Here is a 16,903-nt window from a genome sequence, read left to right as displayed (position 1 = left end):
GGGGCAACCTGTTTAAACTTGGCCCAGATCAGATCTTGAGACATTGTGTTAGGGAGGAGGAAGTCTTTGACATCCTCCTAACCTATCATGATGGACCTTGTGGAGGCCACTTTGCAGTAAAAAGGACTGCCTTCAAAATTCTACAGGTAGGCTACTATTGGCCTACTCTTCATCAAGATGTCAGAAGATACATCAGCTAGTGTGACCGATGTCAGAGGATGGGGAAACCAACTCCAAGGGATGAAATGCCTCTCCAACCTCAAGTGACCTTCAAGCCATTTGAGAAGTGGGGCATGGATTTTTTGTGTCCTATCAGCCCTCCTTCAAAGCAATGGTCTTACATCATTGTGTGCACCCACTATCTGACCAAGTGGGGAGAAACAAAGGAAATCAAAGCAGCAACAGAAGAAAAGGTGGCTGAGTTTTTGAGGGAAAATATCTTCTACAAGTTTGGCTACCCAAGAGAGTTAGTCACCGATCAAGGAAGCTAGTTCACCTCCAACCTGATTGAAGATTTGCTCGCTCATCACAAGATCAAGCACAGGACTTCCACCCCATATCATCCCCAAGCAAATGGGCAGGTGGAAGTCACTAATAGAGCATTGGAAGGGATTTTGACTAAGGTTGTGAGCAGCAGCATAAATGATTGGGCGGATCGCCTGGTTGAGGCCACCTGTGCCTACAACACCACTTGGAAGACTACAACAGGTTTCACACCTTATGAGCTGGTCTACGGGAAGAAAGCTTTGCTGTCCATAGAGTTCGAGTACAATACATTGAAGGTGGCAGCTCAGCTGGACCTAGATCTCAGCCATGCTCAACGTGAAAGATTATTGCAGTTGAATGGATTAGATGAACACAGAATGCAGGCCCTCCTCCACTTAGAAGTAGTTCAACTCCAGAGGAAGATATGGCATGACCGACACCTTAATGAAAAGCAATTCCAACTGGGGGATTGGGCACTGTTGTATGACTCAAGATACAAGGATTTCAAAGGAAAGTTGAGGACAAGATGGTTACGACCATATACAGTGGAGAAATGCAATGACAATGGTTCAATCCTTATCAGGACCATTGATGAAGAAGCCATCCCCATGCTTGTCAATGGGCATCGATTGAAAATCTACAAGAAACCCCTTTCGAGGCAAGAGTTCATTGAAACTGTGGAAAAATCAGTGCTGGTAGTAGAGCAGGGTTCCGCCTCTATTCCGACCACACCTTGATCATTAAAAAAAAAAAGATCCCTGGGTGAAAACCTCTCTGAGGCACCCAGGGCAGACAGTGAGGGTGAAAACCTCATGGAGGCGCCCTAGCTATCTCTCAGAAAATAAAGAAATGGAATAAAAAGATCCTTGGGCGAAAACCTCTCTGAGGCACCCAGGATAAATAGTGGGGGTGAAAACCTCATGGAGGTGCCCCTGCTGTCTCTCAAAAAGAAAAAAGAAAAAAGAAAAAAGAGAAGAAGAAAAAGAAATAGGTCTAATCTCTAGAATTATTGTAGGTTGCAGGGAATACAGTGCAAATAAAAAAGGTCGCGCAAAACGAGGACAGGGGTTCGTACCAAGCTACCAGACATCCTCACAGACACCCCCTCCATGGCCACTCACTTTTTCCAGGATTTGAACACATTCGGTCGAGCTTCAACCTCCTACAGGAAGTTCTAAGCTTTCTACAGGAAGTTTTGGGGCTTTCTACAGGAAGTTCCGCATTTCTACAGGAAACATCCTGTGGAGCCTTCCAATAGACCAAAGTCGATTCTGGAAAGGGATTTAAAGCTTGAAGTCTGTTGATGAGGCCTACAGCCACTCCTCTCTTCCATCCATCACCGGTTTCATCTCTTTCGACCGCCATTACAACAATCTGGTCCTGTATTCCTGCACAGTCATGCAAAGAGTCCTGTTTTCCTCAGATTGCAATTTTTTTCCCAAGTGACATATCAAGTACATGAAGGCTCACACACTCTACCTCTCAAAGCTCCATCAAGACCCTTCATCCGTGAATACAACCCTATTCGTTTCAGCATGCATCCCAGGAGGAGAAGCAGCTACAGGATGTCCTACAGGAATCCTGTAGCAGCTGATCCATCTGGAGCACACACTATGGAGTCAATAGCAATTGAAAACAACGCAGGAGGCATGTAACCAACTCCACTTGAATGTGAACACCTCCTCGATAGCTGAGAAAAGACAGAGCCGTGCATGTAACGTTCACCACCAGAGGATCGGGTCCCGAAGCCTTGCATGCAGCATAAGTCAATGAAAGGAGGAGTTCCAACGCCTGTGCACGAAGCAGCAGTGAGAAAAGCCATCATTCCACATCCCAAAACCTGAAAAACATGTCCACGGCCACATAGGTAAGTGTCTAACCTTATTCGTCAAATTGCATAGACTATACTATGAAAAATGCATGTCTGTGAATGGTAGGATTGAATGAATTCGGTGGCCAATCAACTGGCCACCCACAGTCAGTCGAATGGCCTTGTGGGATCCGAACAAGCTCGGTTACGCTCGAATCCGCCAAAGGGACATGGAGCCAACACGTGGGAAGTGTTCAGTCGGGAAAATCGACAGATTGGTAGTGAAATCGGTGGATTGGCAGTGATGACGGTGGGTAATGGCAGAGATAGGAAATGGCGGTTAGAGACATGCCGAAGAATGATGGCCGTGACGTTGGCTAATAGATCAGCCCAGACACCTCACCCCAGCACCATGAATTTCACCGTAATTCGAAATCGTTCGGCTAGAGCACTCACATTAACCACTGTCATTTACACTTGCAACTGATTTTTAGCAATGTACTCGTCCTCCTCCTCTGCATTTCGTTAGCCCGAGCTTCTCAGCCTGTTTCAAAATCCTCTCATGTCCTAGGCTTGCTTAGAAGCACCGTGACGTCCTCCAGAAGTCGAAAAATCTCTCTACAGGAAGGAGTTCTACAGGAAGCACAACATAGCCTCCTGGAGCAGAGAAACCTGGATCTTCTGCGTCGAAATTGGAGTTTCGAAGAGAGGTAGGCTCAAAAACGCCATTCCCATGCATGATATTTCGAAAGGTGGTGAAATAAACTGTTTGGAGTAGGAGAATTAAAACAATTTTACCTGTGGGTCAAGAATGGTGGTTTGCGTGTGTGATACACAATTTTTTTTTTTCAGTTGGTTCTACGTCACATTCTCCTCCATGGTTCCTATTAACAAATTCCTCCTATAGAAACTATAAACCACTGTAAGGGCTAACCTGTGCATGAAGAATGTGACTTGTATGTGATTGGTGTGAAAATTAAGCTCTACACTCTGTCTGTGAGAGCCTAATTCCCTTTTGACAGTCGAGTTTTGGGAAACAGTAGCATTATAACCAGGGAATTGGTGCAAAGTGAGATACAAACATCTGAGAAACCCTGTATTGAGAATCAAAGGAGGAAACCATACACAGAATTCCCCTTCTGATCAGAACACAAGCCAAAATAGAGCATTTTCACCATGCTAGGAGGGTTTATCAGAAAGGAACCCTCGGATTCTAGGAAATTGCGAGAAACTCCCGAGGTGGTAGACCTATTTACCCATGCCAATTGGATGACCTTCTGTGACAGAATTCAAGGTCATGATGATGAGGTAACAAAAGAGTTCTTAATTTCTCTGCGGCCTAAATACAAGATACTGGCCACTGTAAATTTCAGAGGATTGACCTTAAAACTTACCCCACAACTCATCAGTCGTGTCACTGATCTGCCATTGGGGATACCCTGGAGAAAAGAGGAGAGGGCATTGGGCCAAAAAGCCAAAAAGGAATTCTTCCTACCAGAAGAACAATTTTCAGAGGATAAAAATGGGGTCCGGAGAGCCAGCCTACATCCATTTTAGAGCGAGGTTAGCCTTCAGATCATGAAATACATTACCTGTGAGGGGCAGTTCAGTATTGTATATGGTTATCACTTCTGGTTGCTAACTGAACTCAGGCATAAGATGGATTTACCCACAGAACAGAAGTTAAGCATCCCATATTTCCTCCTACAATAATTAATTGAGTGTGGCACAAAAATGAAGGAAGGGACACCAGACCAGCGGGCTCATCATGGGCTTATCAAGCTTCTAGTGGAAGATGCCCTCCATACCTATACTGTCCCTCTTTCCTGGGAGATTTTCCGCAATATTCCAAGGATGATGATATCCAGATTCTGGTCGAGGAACTCACTTCATCCAGCAGTGAGGAAAGGAAGCACATTGAGGCTGAAGAGAAAGCCAAGGGTAACGAAACCCAGGACAGACCACCACAGAAAGAGCAAGAAGAGACACAAGAGAAAGGCCAAGCTGCTGAGCCCAAAACTGTGGGTGGAATAAAGGAACAAATGCTAAGGGAGAAACGGTTGCAAATTAGGGCAAAAAGGACTGAAAAAGTCCAAGCAAGTGAGGGCACACCCAAGGCAACCACAACAAAATTAAAAGAGAAGGCACCCCTAGCCAAGCAGGCCAAGACAGTGAAGATCGTTTCTACAGGAAGCCAGAAAACCGTTTCTACAAGAAGACAAAAAACAGTCAGCACAGGACTTTCTACAGGAAGTCTGGAGACAAGGAAACAAAAGGAAAAATCGCCGAAGATTTTAGCTAGGGAGGCAGTAGCTGTGCTGGCCACCCTAAGCACATCTTCCAAGTAGAAGGGGAAGTGAAAGAGGGAGTCTTCCTTGTATTTTAAGGCAAGAAGGAGCGTGAGGATTAAGACTGGCAGACCCCAGCCACCATCAAAAGAACCAATCACAATTGTAGACACCCCTACCACACAAAAGGAGAGGTCGCCCTCCAAGGAATCCATCACTTATGAACGGGGAAGCCCAAAAACATCCACCTGGAGAGAAAGAATGAAAATGTTGGACACAAAGGCCTCTCTACAGGATGCTAAGACTATTCTACGGGAAACACTGGCTAGGCTGAAGGAGACCAAAGCAATGGAAAGTGAGGCAGCTAAATCACCATAGGAGGAAGAAAAGGTGGAGAACATTGTGGACCTAGCCCCCAGCCTAGCTTGGGCTCCTACTATAACTTCTTAGAAGCCGGAAAGATCATTCCTCAAAAATTCACAGTGCCACTTTTCCTTGCATTAGAAGAAGAGAGAGTGAGGACCCACACTTGGATGAAAATCATTAAGTCCAAGGGTGTGGCAGATATAGGTTCTCTGGAGGAACAACTCAAAGAGGCAAGAAAGGAATTGGCTATGGTACGACATGTGGAGAGCAGCCAGCGGGTCAAGATACAGGAAGAAAATGAGTTTCTTAGACAACAGCTACAGTTACAGGGATAGATGAAGGAAGACATGCCTCATATCTTGGGAGAACAACAGCAACAGGAGGAGCCCACAACAGCCAAAGATACCCCTGATGAACAACAGAGAAAGGAAGGGATGAAGACTAAAATTGAGACACTGAATCGACAGCTACAGGAAAAAGAATTGCAAGCAGGCTTGGAGATACAGTCTCTGAAACAACAGGTACAAGAAAAGGAGGCCCAATTGGCCTGCATGACCAACTGGGCAATGGAAGCTCTGTAGTGTAGGCAACTTGCCAAATCCGATGCCCTATACCTCAAGGATCAGTGGCTATAGTTTTAGATCAATACCTTGGCCCAAAGGGGCATCACCCCATTCCAAAATTATCATCAGTTTGCAGCTCTATGTGGCAGTCGTTCATCAGAGGATAGGGCCAAATTATCAGAGTTCTACTTGCACAACTTTGCCCTTCTGAACATGAACGCATGGGATCCCAACACGGTGATAGGAGATGTCTAGCTTATGGCCATGGCCTCTTGGATGAGTCATGAGGAGAAGAGAGCAGTAGAGGTCTGCAATATCATAGGCAGAGAGCTCAGTGAGCCACTCATGATCAAAGCAGATCTGGATGACCCCTCAGCAGTGATAAGCGCCCACCAACACTTGGCCAACAGTCCTCAGGATCTACCGGAATACATTGAGCAACAAGCTCAAGCCATTGCCCACTTTGAGGACATGGAGAGACTGTTGGGAGAAAACTGTCTGCATGCCTACACAAGGCGGTGGAACACATTGCCTCACAGCCTGAAGATAAAAGAATACCACTCTCCCACTAGGATGAGGGAAGCCTTGGCAAGGGTACCTCTCTACAAACAGTTGATGCAGAATTTGCAGGCCAATTGGATTGGCCTGAAATTCAATCCTCCTTTACTTTTTGGATTGCTAGAAGGAGTTAAGGAAGAGGAGGAAGGTAGACAATGGGAGGAAGTGGAAAGGAAAGCAAGATTCCACGACTGGGAAGAGGATATCACCGTAGAGGCCTGGGACATGAGGGAGGCGATCAAAGCCATAAAGGATGATGAGCTGGACTAGTTGCTTAGAGGATGAGCAACCCATTTAGCATGGGGGTGATGATGAGCCACGAATTGGGTAACTTATTGGGCTCATTTTTCCTAATTATCCTTGTTCAATCCTCCATTTTCCATAGATTATGCATGTTTTTCTAGTATGTTTATGTTATTTGAATGAATAAGGGTGGTCACTCTACCAAGGAGGCTAATACGTGGTCATTTCAGGTTTTTTTGGACAAATTTTGGAGCAAAACCAAGCAATTATGGCCCAGGTGAAAGCCAAGCTTGAGGTGAGGATTCGTAGGGAGGTTGTCTTTGGCATTAAATGGCCCTTCCTTGAAATCTCCACCCTCAACTCCGAGCTCAACAGGCCACCAAAACAAGTTCTAAAGGCAGCCGAGCAGCTTTGGGAAGAGTGATTGTTTACTAACAGTTGGCACAACCGAGTCCCTTGAATTTAGGAGGGCTGCTAGGCCCCTCGTAGTGTACAAATAGGAAGGCCTCAGCCTTCATAGTTTACTTTTGGAACTGTTGGTATTTGCACTATAGTGCTATACTTTTCAGCGTGTTTTGTTGTAGCCACTGCTGTAGAACTTTCTTGTGATGATTATTTTTGAGTAATGAGAAGCAAATTTACTTGGCATCAGATCTGAGTCCTTTATAGGAGCCTGCAGCTCTTGGGGTTGGGCCCAACCCGAGTGCTAATGCCTCCTTTATGTATTGTTATTTGTTCTTTATGTATTTGCAAAATCATTTCTGTTAAGTAGATTAAATCTTGCTGATTAACTAGGTCACTGTTGATGATTAGAAATACTTTTGATGTTCAGATTGAGTTGATAGGTTGTTAACAGGGAAAAGCCTAAAAAAAGGGCCATCAAACACCTCTGATTTCACCTCTCCCTCAGTGGGATCAGGAGCTGGGATCAAGGTGACCTTTCTGCCCACAAAAACACTGACTTTGCTTTGCCATGCAATCACTAGTGTTTGATTTTCATTTGTAGAAGTTGGTTACATGTTCATATTTTTTCTTGCTTAGTTTCATAAGTTAGTATACATGGTTTCATTGTGGTTCAAACTTCTGTTCATTCTCTTTACTGTCAGCTAGATCAGATTGGGTCAACGTAACTAGGTCTTTGATTTTACAAGTCTTCATTGGTTCAGTTGGAAAAACAACTTACAGAGCACCTGTACCACCTCTCTATCTACCCATACTCCATCAAACCCATCTCCTCCATCCCTCAACTTAGATTCTTTCCTTACATTTGCCATTTGCTCACATAACCCTAGTTTTTGTGCAAACATTGCTTCAGTCTTCCTTCAACAAATACAACCATCTACATCTTTCCGCAACTCCATCCACCAAGTCCTGGACCACCTCCAACCCTTATCCTACCTCCATACCCACTCCTTCATCTTTCTTCCTCCATCCATCCTCCAAAATCCCATTTCTGAACATCCTGTAGAAAAATTACAGACATCCTGTAGAAAATCACAGACATCCTGTAGAACCCCTGCAGACTTCCTGTAGAAGCTCACGAATGAGGTTTCTTGATAGCCAAACTCTGTGAAAATCTCTGGAAGGGTGTTAGGGACCCCTTAGGCCCTCTTTGAACCTTCCCTACCTCCTCCAAGCATTTCCTCTCACCAATCCACCTCTGCACAGTCAAAACAGTCAAATCGCATGCATGATAATTCTGGCAACTTATTCAAAAATACAAAAAGATGTTTTTTTCAGATGTTACTGTAGAAGTAGCTTAGATACATGTATTTACCTTCATAGAAGTCAATGGCATTTCTTTCAGTAGCTTTCATCCTCTTTCTTGCATCGGTAGGGATAGCTGGTAAAATTAGGGTTTGCTAGGGTTTACGTCTCCTTTCAGCTTTCCAGTTTCTTTCTGCAAGTAGATCAGCCTTCTTTGAGTTAGCTTTCGTCCATCAGTTAAAGAGCTTCTTCTCAGATCTCATAGAAGTTGGCTATAAATTTTCCCTCATAACTCATTGTATAGGCTTTTGGTCAGGCAAGATTCTACTAAGACTATCTTGAAGAAGGCTTGGACAATATTGTAACACACCTTGGCTTCTCCACTGCACAGAGCTAGTAGATCTCTTTGGAGGAACAGGTGGATGTGACTGTAATGTTCTACTGATAGGGCTAACAGGTTTACATGGTGTATTGTATGATTGTCACTTACACTTATTTATATAATAAAAGCCAACACATTTTCATGCATATGTTGTTATTGTAGTTGGTCTGACTGCTCTAGTTGCCTTAATGATATATTTTGTTTAACTTACGTACTTGTGTATGAATTGATTCACATGCAATTATATGAATCTTGTTGTTAGTGTGTTTCATATGTTGTTAATGTTGTCACCATCCATGTCGACTGCTCTCCCGGACACTAGACAAACCTTTCTCTAAACCTTGTTATATCAACCATCACACTCGCCTTAGACCGATCCATGAGTGTTGTTCAGGTTATCTTACCTTGTATGATGGGACTGTCATATCCATGTCAACTGCTCTACCGAAAGTTGTGAATTTCCTTTGTGTGGTGTGTTCCTAGCAGAGTTGGGACCGATCCCTTTCAACCTGGAACTCATATTCACCTTCCTCCCCCTTTGAAGTGTTGGAACCTCTCATAATAATTCCTTGAATCACTGCATCAGTCACACCCTTGCTACTGACAGAGTTATCTTACTTGCCTCTATGCAACATTGCGGTCAAGGAATTGCCTTAAGACCCACTATTGGGACTCCTACACCAAACAGTCTGAGGTCTAATTGGGACTTATTATTGGGGAGATTCCCTTGACATTCTAACGTTTCATATCTAAGGTTTCATTATTATTTCCTTATATCAATATCTTACTAGGGGTTTTATCATAAACTGTAGCTATAAACATCAAACTCCAACAATTTTGACCAACTATGGTTTCAATTATGTGGAAGCTCATCCACCTTGGGTTTCATTCCTAGGACCGTATATTTTAACTATTACAAGGGTTTTGTTCATAAACCTTAATTTACCAAACTCTAAGAATCTAGGGTTTCACTCTAAGAATCAATAACAAACCATAAAAGACTAGGGTTATGATAGTACCAAAACCCTAAACATTAGGATTTTGGCATGTGATCTAAATTTTATCAAGAAACACTAAGTGGGATAGGGTTTCATTATTAACATACCATAAGCATCAAAAGTCTAGGGTTTTACTGTAAACCCTAAATGTTAGGGTTTCACAAAAATGAACAAATGGAAAGAGATAATAGAACAAGGGTAGATTCAATCTAAATATTAATCACCCTAAACAAGAATCTTGATGATTCAAATATCTAGGCATCAAAGAGTTAGTAATGCCAAGAATTTTTTTCAAAATGATCATACCTTTTTAATGTAAAGAGGATTGGTTACAAATTTCATGATTTTAGACATACCTTGAGTTGCTCTTTTTACAAATATTATAGGGCTTATTCATTAAAGAGTTATTTATGCAATAAAGCTTCTTTCTCCTTCTTGCCATAATCCTTGGTTCAAGCTCCTTCTGAATTATGAAAACCTTTTTCATGGTTCATTTTCATAAGAGTCATCTTTTGTTCAAGGATCCAATTTGATTTACCAAGTCATCATACTTGCAATATTTGTTGAAAATCACAACCAAAATATACAAGTACAATAATGTATTATTTATTTAGGTTTTTCAGTATTACTCAAAGAATGAATTCCTAGGGATTTAGAGTACAAACCCTAGCTAATTCTGAAGACATTATTAAATCTCATTCTTGCGAAGGAGTTCAATATGTATTATAATCTTGTTGATGGTGCTAGACACGCCAACAGTTATGGGATATCACTGATATGAAGTCCCAATTAGACCTCACAGTGTTTGGTGTAGGAGACCCATCTAGAATACAACCCAGATGCCAATGTAGTGGGTTTTAATGATGTGCCTTGGCTGTAATAACACACAGAGTGATGTATGGTGACTTTGGTGAGAACAAGTGTGTGAATATGTGGAATATCAAGTGCAATGCATGGAGGTTTTAACACACGAAGGGAAAATGAGTGAATCCCTTAAAAGCATGTAATAGTATGCAACTTGAAAGGAACATATGAGCATAAAGACATCACAAGCTAATCTGTGAAATAGTTCACAAGTTAACAATGATGGAATTAAAAAATCAACATGCATTCAAAAAGATCCATACCAATGCAAAAAAAATAGTTCATAAGAATAAGCATAAGTTAAATAACGTACATTGCAAACGTAACAAGAATAGCCCTACTATGTTCACAAAATATGCATGAAAACGCACCAGCTTTGAGATTTTATTACGTGAAAGTTCCAATCATACATATGCCATTGACAAACCACTAACCCCAATAGTGGAACATGAAGTCAACACCTGATCCTCCAAAGAAAGATATTCCCTCAATGCTATGGAGAAGTAAATGCTCTCACAAACTCCTAAGTTCTTGATTCTAAGCCTAAGCCCTGCCAAAATCTTTACTCCCCAAAAGCCCTTCACATGAATTATGAGGGTCTATTTATAAGAAAATGGGTGACTATTCACTTTCCCTTATGACTCTTTGAATTCCCTCATGATTCTTCAACTTATTTACAAGATGACACTTTGAATTCATTACATCATGACTCTTCACATTCCATAATTGACACTTGGAATTCCACTTACAAATTAATTACAAAATAACATTACGATACACTCGTACCCATATAGACAAAATTTAGTAGAGCCAACTAGACATCCTAATAAGACAAAATAATTAAGCTTGAGTTTGGGGAAATTCCATCTCATCAACTTCCACTTGATTTTTATTTGTTACGTAGTGATGACAAGCTTTGCACTGCGCGATGATATCCCCAAATTGTGCTATGGTGTCAGGATGGAAGCAGAATATAGCCTACATGGCATTCAGGTACATTGACTTGGAACCAGTTTGTGTTTCCTTCTTGAGCAGGAGCAACATCGTGTTGATTTGGACAAGGCCACCAATGTATGTGTGCATATTCTATATATTTTCTTTAGGATCTTCCTTGATGGATTCTTGTCTCAACTATTCCAAGTATTCTTCAATATCCTTCCTAACCCAATTCCTGTCCTTGATCTTCGTGAGTGATCTGACTAATGGGATCCTATGTGAATTCACCAAGAAGTCCAAGTTGTTGTACAAATGTGTATATGAGGCCTAAGTGTTACCAATGAATGAGGCGAGCTATTTGTTATTCTAGATGAGCATCCAAACATTTTCCTTCTCCAACTATACCTCTTTCCTTGTCTTGCATTGACCATTCATGCACGACAACAATGGTTTATTGCACAAACTTGAGAGTTTTGACATAATATTTACACTTATGCTGCAACCCATTCAAGTGTATAACTACCTTATGCATGGTAAAAAGCTCCTCATAAAGACTTTGCATGGTCTCTCCTAGTGTCAATAATTCACAGAGTATCATTTCCTTCAGTTCTTCTAGATGGACCTATGTGGAAGCTATGTTCTATACCTCTTCTCAGAGTTGTCCAACCTCTCTCCTAGAAGCCTGCAAGTTATTTTCCAATTGTCTGTTCTCAGCCAACAAATAGTCCATATTTGACTTTGAAGAACCTACGAAGGCCAAGTTGGTTGTGACAATGGCACCTAGATTTCTTCTAGTGTCTATCACAATCACCCTTTCTCTAATGAATGCAAGAGGTGTGAGGTCATTCAAAAAATGTTTCTTCCTCGCTTGTACAATATTTTTCTGAAGCTCGTCATAAGTCAGATTGTATGTTTCCATAATTAGACCATCATCAAGAGGAACAAATTCCTCTTCCTCTCTTGGGGCTTGCTCTACTGGAGGATGTGGAGACTAAGTGGTGACCTAGTGTGTACTTGCCATCATGTTGAAATCTTGATTTTGCGGCTCCGGTTCCTCTTCCATGTCTTGAGTTTTAATCAACTCCTCTATCTCTTGAGTGGGCTCTTTATCCTGCATATGTTTTGTCTCCTCCTCTAGTTGTTGGTTATTTCATTGTTCTTCAACTTGTCTCAACACTGTTTCTTTTGCTATTTCTTTTCACCTTTCCTCCACTTCTTGCTTCTTCCTTTCTTCCTCCAATCTCATCTACTCTCATTCTTCCCTCAACTTTCGTTTTTCTTCTTGCATGCTTTCTTTCCTTTTTTTTTCCATTGCTATATCTGCTCTCATGATGACTGGATCTTCTTTCATCATGCAACTTTTTCCCCCTAGACTGTGTGCAACCTTCCTCTTTCTCGTCTCATGTACTGGGTTGTGCTCTTCCACTGGTGCAACTTCTAGAGTGACTTCCTACTGTAGAGTAATTTGTGATGTTCCTGCAAAACTGACCAGCTCTTGGGACTCGGAGGGATTGTAACAATTCTTCCATGGTTCCTCCTTTGGCTAGTGAAAGCTCCCACTTAGCCATTAGAAATGGATCCTCACACATTGGTCTCTATAGAAATTTCATGGATCATACGAATTGAAGTCCAGAGTACCGAATGAAAACTTTTCTATCACCTTTCCTTTGGTATTTGATTTGCATAGGAAGAGTTGGCCAAGGTGATTTATTCTTCATGTGAAAAGCTACTAACAACCATGTGGAGAGATGATACACAACCTCTTGCATGACTAAATTATTGGTGGTATACCTAGTTAAAAGCTGTGACGACTTTTGTCTGCCGAACATTCTAAGGAAAGTGCCATCTAGTGAGGCAAACCAATCTGTGATCTCCAATACTACTTCGATTACCCCACATGACATGAAAGGTGGCTCTTCCTCAAAGATCAACTTGTACAATGGAATGAGGAAGTGATCAATTAGCTTCTTCATTACCACTACAACAAAACCAGCGATTAGCGTCCCTTTTTACTTTTTTTTTTGCATCTAGAGCCCATTTTTGGTGCTATTTGCATCCATTTATCAAATATGGTGCAAAACTTGACACAAAATTTGCATCAAGTTTTGCACCAAATCTTACACCAAGTTTAGCACCAGGTATTGCAATAGGTTTTGCACCACGTTTTGCACCAAATTTTATGCCAAGTTTTGTGTCATCCTTTACACCAGGTTTTGTTCCAGGTTTTGCATCAAGTTTGGCACCTAATTTTGTTTGACATACTTTTGCATCCTCATTTGCATCCACTTTTTGCACCTACACTTGCATCAACTTTTGCATCGACTTTTTCATCCTTTTTTGCATCCATTTTTTCATCCATTTGTGCATCCCTTTTGCGCCAAGTTTTACATCGATTTTTGTGTTTAGTTTTGCATAAAATTTTGCATCTACTTTTGTTGCATCCACTTTTCCCTCTTGTTTGGCATCCATATTTACATCCTCTTTTGCATCTATTATTGTACCCACTATTGCATCTAATATTTTTGTGCCACAATTAGCGCCTAGTTTGGCACCTCCTTTTGCACCCACTTTTGATTATAATTTTGCATCCACGTTTGCATCCTCATTTGCGTCTAGGTTTTCATCAACTACTACATCAATTTTTGCATCCCTTTTTGTATCCAATTTTGGACCGGGATTTGCATCGGGTTTTGTGTCTCGTTTTGCATCTACTTTTGCATCGACTTCTATTGCATCCACTTTTGCACACAATTTTGCATCCACTGTTGCACCCATTTTAAATTTCACTTTTTGCATCCCTTTTTACATCTTCATTTGCATCATACTTTGATTCTTTTTTTGCATCTATCATTACATCCACTTTTGTTATGCCACAATTTGCACCATGTTTTGCACTCACTGTTGTATCCACGTTTGCTTCCAATTTTGCATCCATGTTCACATCCTCTTTTGCATCAAATATTGCATCTATTTTTGCATCCACTTTTATGTCAGGTTTATGCATTGGGTTTTGCATCTCGTTTTGTATCTACTTTTGCATCTACTTACATTATATCCATTTTTTGCATCCAATTTTGTTTTGCCTGTTGCATCAATGTTTGCTTCCACTTTTACATCCATTTTTGCATCTTATTTTGCATATTTTTTGTCTATTGTTACATCCACTTTTGTTGCACCATATCTTGTGCCTACCATTGCAACCACATTTGCTTCCACGTTTGCATCCCCTATTGCATCCACTTTTGTTTCATCCATTTTTGCATATACTTTTGTTTCCGTTGTTGCATCCACATTTGTTTCACCACAATTTGTGCCAAGTTTTACACCTACCATTGGACCCATGTTTGCTTCCACTTTTGCCTTCATGTTTGCATCCAAGTTTGCATCCAAGTTTGCATTGACAACTGCATCTACTTTTGCATCCACTTTTGTGTTAGGTTTTTCATGTTGTTGTGCATCTACTTATGTTGTATCCACTTTTCATCCAATTTTACTTCTATTGTTGCCCCCATTTCTATGTTCGCTTTTGCATCCCTTTTCCAACACTCATCATATTTTCTGCATTGATGATATTCCTTAGGGCATTGACAATTATGAACAATTGATGACAATGTCAATAATATTGACAATGATGAAAATGAAGATGATGGCGATGACATGAATTGTGATTATGATGATAAAGATGATAGTGGTTACAATGACAATGATGATGATGGCAATGATTATGATGATGACGATGCTAATGACGTTGGCGAATCTTCCCAATTTTAGATGTTGTCATTGTCATAATCATAAGCATTATCTTTGGTGTCATGATCATCATTTTCATCTAGGTCATCATCAAAAACAATAATGGCATGAATGATGATGATGCATGATTACAACAATGTCGATAGAAATTACATTAATGATGATGATGGGGATGATAAAAATGACAATGACGATGATAATGGTGGTGATGATGATCATCATCGATCATCTGTCAAAAATAGAGTTGTTATTTCTCTTACGTATATCAATGTGTCCTAAACAACCCTTTTCTAGCACTAATCACATTTTTTGGGTTGATGATATTTCTTACAACATCTACAATTATGAACAATTGCAAACAATGTCCATAATGATGATGATGATGGCATGAATGGTGATTATGATGATAATGTAATGATGGAAATAACAATGACAAGGATGATGGCGATGATGATGACAATGATTATGATAATGGGAATGACCTTACAATCTTATGGATTCGTGAACAATTACTAGTTTCAATACCATCTTCTGGATATGTATTACTATCATACTTTTTAAATTTTTTGTCTCTCTTGAGGTATCTTACTATAATGGTGTTGTCAACACTAGAAAGATATCTTGTTGTAATGGTGGTTCTAATGTTAGCACTAGCAAAGTTTTTGTTAAATTTTGGTTAAAAAAACCGATTTATGCAATTATTTTGACAATCTATGTAAAAAAGTAAATAACATCCAATTATTTTGACTGTAGTCCCATTGATTATCATGAATTCACCAGTCTGAAGACCATCTTCTACATACATATTATTATTAAACTTTTTGCATTATATCCCTCTTATATCTTGTGGTAATGGCAATATTAGCACTAGAAAAATATCTTGTTGTAATGGTGATGTTAGTATTAGCACTAAAAAAATCACTAAATTTTGGTAAAAAAAGTTTATCATTTATTTATTTTTAATTTGGGAAATTTTTGTTTTTAATTCTATTTTTATGAAGTAATATTTTTTTTGGTTGAATTTTGGTAGTAACTAGTTTTTGGTCTAATCATATGTATTAACCATGTTCTTTATGCTACAAGTATAATTGTTGGGACAAAATTGCTCTTTCAAATAAGTTGCAAAAAGCATATAAATGGAAGAATAGCGATGACAACTATTTTCATTGTCCAACTGTTCAGTATATCATGTATGAAAATATTCAACATTTTTATAAACAATGGATTAGAGGTGAGTCTGTAATTGTACATAATGTTTGGATGATACATAAAAACAAAGTTTGTTTCATTGATGTGGTTAGGATCTACTTTGGATACGAAACCCTAGGTTTGGAAGTATGCAAATAATGAATTTGGTTTACCTTTGATAACAAATCAAATTTTATTTCTTTTTCCTCGTAAAACCAAGGAAGATATGGCAATAATTCTCGTTAGAAAACTACTTCTTGTTGAAGGTTTATAATTGGTTGCAAAAGTTCAACAACTGGGTATAGAAGTTTTTAGTTGCTATTAAGGAAACAATGTGATTATAGGTTTTAGCAGACATAGATCATTCTTGGTATTTGATTCACTTTGACGATGGCCTCTTCTGACTAATATATGAGATTGTGAATTTGTTGATATTTTTTAGATTACCAAGTAGATATAGTTGTTTATAGGAATTTTGTAAAACCTGAAGTATTGACAAATGGTTTTTCACTGTTAAGCAAATTTAAGTCAAATTGGGTTGCAAAACTTAAGGAGAAAGCAAAAACAATTGTTAGTAGTTGTGAATTGATATAGTCATTAAATAATTCCCAACCATTTTCTTTGTGCTACAAGTCTAATTTTCAAGACAAAATTAATAATTTTGTTCAGTTACAAAGAGCATATAAGTAGAATAATATCAACCGTACTGGAAACTATTTGTAGTGTCCATTAACTATTCAGTATATCATGCGTGAAAATATTTA

This window comes from Pinus tabuliformis, chromosome 8, assembly GCF_031772625.1.
Source record: "Pinus tabuliformis cultivar Carrire ecotype Pingquan chromosome 8, CPIR1, whole genome shotgun sequence".
NCBI classification, from domain to species: Eukaryota; Viridiplantae; Streptophyta; class Pinopsida; order Pinales; family Pinaceae; genus Pinus; species Pinus tabuliformis.
This window is presented reverse-complemented; position numbering follows the sequence as displayed.